At 43.4% G+C, this 6,491-nt stretch overlaps 1 pseudogene; it reads right to left on the reverse strand.

Moving 5' to 3' along the window:
- Window positions 1–693: 693 nt before the first annotated feature.
- Window positions 694–5,974, reverse strand: LOC140912848 (up-regulator of cell proliferation-like; annotated as a pseudogene).
- Between the last annotated feature and the right edge of the window lie 517 nt (window positions 5,975–6,491).

The raw sequence follows: 6,491 nt of genomic DNA on the forward strand, positions 1-6,491 counted from the left end.
GCTAGCTGTCATGGGAGAACTCATTCGGACCCTGTTTACATAGTTATGTTAGGAAGAAGCTTCTCCTCTAAAAACGTTTCTATACAATTTCCATTAGATGGTTTCTTGCACCTCCCATTGAGACATCTTGTAATGGCCACTGTCAGAGACAGGATGGATCACTGGTTTGATCCAGTACAGCAGGGAGATGAGATACCGAGCTAGATGGCCTTTAGGTCTGATCCAATACAGCAAGGATGTGGGATACTAGGCTATATGGGTGATTGGTCTGATCCAGTACTGCAGAGAGGTGGGGATACCAGGCTAGATGGGCTGTTATTCTGGTTCAGCAAGGACACAGGGATACATGGACTATCAGTTTGCTTTGGTATGGCTGTTCCTGTGCAGCAGCCTTGCACTAACTGGTCTGATCCAGTACTGCAGAGAGGTGGGGATACCAGGCTTGATGGGCTGTTATTCTGGTTCAGCAAGGACACAGGGATACATGGACTATCAGTTTGCTTTGGTATGGCTGTTCCTGTGCAGCAGCTTTGCACTAACTGGAAGAAGTGACCTGCAATTGATTTTTTTTTTTTTCGTTTTCAATTTAAAAAACGGTATAGGCTGTCAGATTGGTTCATATTCCATTTTTTAAAATTAAGGGTTTTGTTTTGTTGAAGTGTATCCTATTTAAAGAGACTCTTGGCATGTCTATTATTTCATGTAAAACACTTCCTTTAGGCTCTTCAGCGCCTGCTCTTTAGTTAGATTTTTCCAGTCTCCTGGAAGATCTGCTGCTTTAGCACCATACGCTCTAGCTAACTGGTCACTGAATGATTTGAAAACAAATTTCCTGAAATCAGAAGCATCAATATTGGGACCAGGCTGAATGTGCCAGTCTGGGTAGTAATGGCGGTAATCTTTGAAGGGATGAAATTTCCCATCTTCGGCTGCAGTTCGGAATTCACGATTGGAAACCACATCAGAGGAGCATATGGAATGCTCAAGCTTTTGTGAATCACAATCCCTGAAGTTCCCTAACCCTTTGGGTCGATGGACTGATACAAAATGCTCTTTATGGTCAGTGCCTCCTGCTTCACAGGGGGCTTCACAGAACGGACACTGCTTCCCACAGCCAAACACTCGCTTGAAGATCTCATCCTGGGGTTTCACTGGCAGGCTGGAGAGTTTGGTCTCAAGTTCCAAATGATTAAACTGGGTTAAGATTTGTTGTTCCAGCTCCAGAAGGAAGATTTCAATGTTACCAGAAAGCTGCTCAATTTTTGCTGTGGTTTTAAACTGTACTCCAACTAAGCTATTGCTGGAAATGGCCAGGTCCTGCTGCAGCTCTTTGCAAAAGCTGTCTAAAAAGGCAGAAACTGTGTTATTGTTTTTATTTATGGAGTTTTTCAGAACTCCCTTGATTTTATTTATTATTCTGGATAGAATCCCTTTCTCCAAATCCCTCAAACTTGCCTTCCCTCCATAGTGGTCTATCAGACATCTCTGTATCCAGGATTTGACAAACTCTTCATAGTTACTTATGTATTTCACATAGTTGTCAAAGTTCATCTCTTCCAGCAGCTTCTTTAGCAAAAAGAACTGAAAGAAGCTTCGGCTGGTGTATTCAAGGGCCTGTTCACTGCTGAGAAAATTGTCAACTATTTCTAGTCCGAGCCTTTTGTTGACATAACCCACCAGGGCAGGTTTGAGACACTGATCACAGAAATTCCTCGCCCTCGTTTGGCTCTCTTTCTTTTCCAAATGGAGATCAGTAAATATGGAGAAATAATGAGGTTTCAGCTTCTCCAGATGTTGCTGAGGATCGTTTTCTTTGATAAAATCTTCATGCATCTTCTGAAATGCCCAAGCTGCTTCCCCCAAACGTGAAGCTTCAGGTCAACTTCAAACAAAGGAGAAGTGTGAAGTTGCTCAATCTCCTCCTCTTTTAACCTCTCATTAACCATATGCAGCAGTTCTCCACAATAGGTTTCATCATAGTCTGTTTTGGATTTAACTTTTTCTTCAATGTATTTCTTGCATTCAGTCATTAAAGATAGAGCAAGCTCTTCAGTTTTACAGTAACATTGCTGTGAGAAGTATTTTACAACTGCTCTGGTCCATTTTAGGTTTAAGTATTCCTTCTTCATTGTGAAAGACTTCATTCTATAATACAGCAGGCTTTTTGCATGTTGCAGTATCTGTCTGACAGCACCCCCTCTGTGCTTCAGATCCTTTCTCAGCTGGAGATCCATATCTTGAACAACTTGACATTTCTGTAAAGTACAGAGCGTTAACTCTGACAAGGTTTCTCGCCACATCGTTTCAAATTCTTTTTTCAGTTTCTCATGGTCTAGTTTATCTTCTCTGTTTCGGCATTCAGCCAAGAGTCTGGCAACTTCCCCTTCAATTTTCTGCTTGTACCCAGACTGGATATTGTCTATCTTGTGCTGTCCTCTTCGTATTCGAATTGCTTCCTCACAGTTACTGCTTGAATAATTTTCAAGTTCTCTTTTGAGGCTATTTGCGCTCCTTTTGAAATCTTCTCTGTACTTTTCTATCAGGTTCAAATTTGGAGCTTCACCTTTAAAATACTGTTCTAAGTTATTCAAGAGCTTCTGTTCTCCCTGCTGTAGCTTCCCTTGTGCTTCCATTTTTAAGCTGTGAAAGAGATCACCCTCTAGTGTCTCTGGCAGCTGATTCTGGATAAAAGTTTCTTTTTCAGATATCCAGAGATACATCTCCTTGCGGAAACCTCATTCCCATTCAGAATACTTCATAGACAGCTGGTGATAGGCTTCAGCTACAAGGCTGTTTCTAAAGCTAAAGATGAAGTTCTCATGTTTCACTGACTTCCACAGGCTCTTCAACCATACAATAAAATCAGGAATATCCTTTCCAGCTCTTTTCCGTGAACGGTTCTCTATGAATTCAAACAGGTATTTCTTAGCTCACACACACTCTCACTGTATCCAGTGTTTACGGGAGCCATGAGAGGGACTCCATGCCGCAAGCCAGGCATGTACCAATTGTGTTTTTCTGGGTCATACTCCATAATATCAGAAAATGCCATTTCCCTGCTTTGCTTTTCCATCCTTGCTGCAGCTTTGGTCATTTCATTCAGCTGCTCCAGGAGGTGTTTCCTGTCCCTCATGTTTTGATCATGAGCAGACACATCACTGACATTCTGGTGCACAAACTGGCAATTTGGCTGTTTTCCTATTTCCTCCATTCTGAGAAATGCATGGACCACAATTTGCAGAACATCCTTCATTTCTGTGGCATTCTCCATGGCCATGTTAACGATGGTGATGTCACTCAGTCCAATCACCAGAGTGGCCAGCTCATTGTCATGTTGATAACTGTCTTCCAGTGCTGTTAGTTCAGGGGCCTTCAGACCTTCAGTGTCTATCACCAGGATGAAATCACAGCCAAGCAGCTCCTGAACAGCTTCTGTAACTTTAATGAGTGTCATGAACGCTCCTCGCGTACATCGATCGCTACTCACTGCAAACTGCAGGCCGAACATGGTGTTGAGAAGAGTGGATTTCCCAGTGCTCTGCACTCCCAGCACTGTTATAACCACCATTCTGGATCTACCCCCTAGTCTGATATGGAGATGAGTTAGAACATCTACTACCCAGTTCATGGGGATGTTGGAGGCATCTCCATCGATCAGCTCCACAGGAAACCCTTCCAGCATCAGGTCAGCTGCTGTGCATGGGAGATGGGAGAATTGTCTTTGGCTTTCTTCCATTTTCCCTTCTTTAACCATTGAGCATTCAGCTTCAAAGAAATGCCCCAACTCACGCATGAAATGCTCCACCCCCAAGGAACTATCATATATTAATTTATCTAATTCCTCCAGCTGTTTTCAGTCCACTCCTGGAGTTACACATTTCTCTTTTTAGTCCGCCCGCATTTCAGAAAGATTCCCCCTAGCAATATTATCCAGGCTAAATTTCATCCATTTCAGAAAGTAATGTTTCTCCACTGGATTCAACTGTACTATTCCATTGATAAACTTAGTCAAACCATTAGTACGGTCACACTGATTGTGCTGTCTACGTATCTCTAACCATTTCTGTTTCAGTGCAGATTTATAGTCTTCAATGGCCACGTCCCCTTGCCTTTTCATTTGGCACATCTCTTTTTCCAATTTAGCCAAGTTTTTCCATGGGTCTCCTTGCAGGCTCAGCATTTCCCTTTTGTATTTTGCCCCATCTCTTATTTCTGCAGTGATTTCTTCAGTATATTTCCTCGCACACTGACATGCCTGACACTCCTCACCCACCTGGATTCCCAGGTCACGTGCCGTCACAGCCATGGTTTCCAAACTCACTGTCTTCGGAGATGAATTCACTATGGTTCCTATGGTGGACTTCACCTTTTTCCACAAATCCTGCATTATTCATGATACTATCTTTCACCAGTACTAGTGATTTGCTCAGTTTCAACACTGAGGACAGCTTATTAAGAAATCCCAGAGTTTCTTTGGGTTTCTTATTCTTGCAGTTGAGGATGAAGTAATATTTAGAGCTGGATTTTTTCAGAGATGACAACAGCTCGTATTCTTTCTCACCGATGCTCTCGGTAACTATGAACACTGCGGAGGAGACCGCTGTTAAAAAGCTAAACTGTAGCCAGTGGGACTCAATGTCTCCATGCAAATTTGTAACTGCAATGGGTTCTGGGAAAAGATCAGAATTTTCCGTCCCCCCAGGGAAATACCAGGAAATCTCAACCAGCCCATCTGCGATTTTCTGAAGGAAGTTCCCAGACTCCATGTCCCGATGGATAAAGAAATCGTGGTGCTGCTGGGAGGGGCTGAGAACCTCATTGAGGAGTTGGGACTTGGAGAAGCTGTAGCTCCCCATCCACACAAAAGAAATCGTTGGCATTTCTGTGAGCACCAGGCTCTCCTCTCTGAACCCTCTGCTCTCTGCCAGGGAGTGCGGCCTCCACTTCCTCACAATGTCCCTCATGGCCCACAGTAATAGGGTGCCCTTGGGGGTGTTGAGGGTGGGTAGCACCAGAGGGAGGGCAAACTGGCACATGGACATTTTGGACAGGATCTCCTGCTGTAGGAAGCTGTCTGAGCAAAGCAGAACAGCACAAAGAACATCAAGAGATTGCAGAGAAACTTTCATCTCAGTGTCACTAAAACAGAAAGTGCCATCAGTATGCAGTTTCTCCTCATAATCATCCATTTCTTCTGCAGGAGCCTTGTGCCCAATGCTTGTATTTCTGGCCGTCCCATTCAGAGCCATGACCTTCCTCAGGAAATGCCAAGGTAAATCACCTAATGCCTCTGGAATCCTGTTCTTGATGCTTTCTGGGCAGATCTCCAAAACATCCCTCAGCCTGATCTTGATGCTTCTGTGCTTCTCCAGGTTTAATCTGGACAGAACATCTTGAAATGCTTTACTTCTTTCTGCAGAAGGAAGTTAAAACAAACCAAAATTTCAGAGTAGAAAATGGTGACTTTATATACAGTTTACTCATTCCATAGACAGCCTGATGTTTGTAATTTAAAGAAAAGCAGTACCCAGTAAGTAACAGATGACTTATACATCCTGGATTCAATTCTTCTCTTACTTATATTGATATAACAAAAATGAAGCCAATGGGATTACTTCCATGCAAATAAAACATAGTTCTGGCCCACTTTGAACTCTACTAGGTTGGTTTGCATTGTTTGATCCCAATCCTTATCCTCAGCACAGTGCAGAGTCCACTTGAAAATGGCTTAAGTGGCGAACTGAGAATTTCCTAGAAAATCTTCCAGTATAACCAGCTCTATGACATCCCAGCTCACAGCTACTGGAGGAGGGGGCATAGACTCAGGAACCTGTCTCTGTGGTGATCCCAGAAGCTGAAATGACCCCTTGGCTGCTCTAAGCTGCTGCTCAGGATCAGACTGGTGCCTGGCAGTCTGAGGATCAGGTGGCTGTGATGGTAGCCTACACCCCTCACCCTGAGCTGTGCTGGGCATCAATGACTCATCTGGAGGATCTGACCCTTTATTTCCCTTTCAGCAGTCAGTGCAGATTACACCTTCTGGGAAGACTTATTTTTGATTTTCTTCATATCTTCCTCCATCTCTTTGCTGGGACATGTCTTTTACAGATGTAGCTAACAGCACTGTGGCTTTGCTTACCTCCCAGCGACCAAATCAGTCCCTTCACTCACGCTACTTTCTCTGTCCTTTTGGGGAGCTGTGAGTACTGTCATTACTTACAAAGCAAATTTACCCACACTTCAACATGGGGAGCTAATGCTAAGACACCTCCAGGCAAGTCCTGGTACGGTAATGTCTCCAGTGCAGTGTTAGGGTATTTGGACCTGATAAACAATTAACCCATTTATTATGTGTTATAGAGACATTATTAACGTCACAAGAGCAAACTATTCCACTGCACAGGAAAGATAGGAAGAGTGGAAAGAGACCACCCTGGCTTAATCAGGAGATCTTCCATGATCTAAAAATAAAAAAAAAGAGTCCTACAAAA

The sequence above is a fragment of the Lepidochelys kempii genome, chromosome 6 (genome assembly GCF_965140265.1).
Source record: "Lepidochelys kempii isolate rLepKem1 chromosome 6, rLepKem1.hap2, whole genome shotgun sequence".
NCBI lineage: Eukaryota > Metazoa > Chordata > Testudines > Cheloniidae > Lepidochelys > Lepidochelys kempii.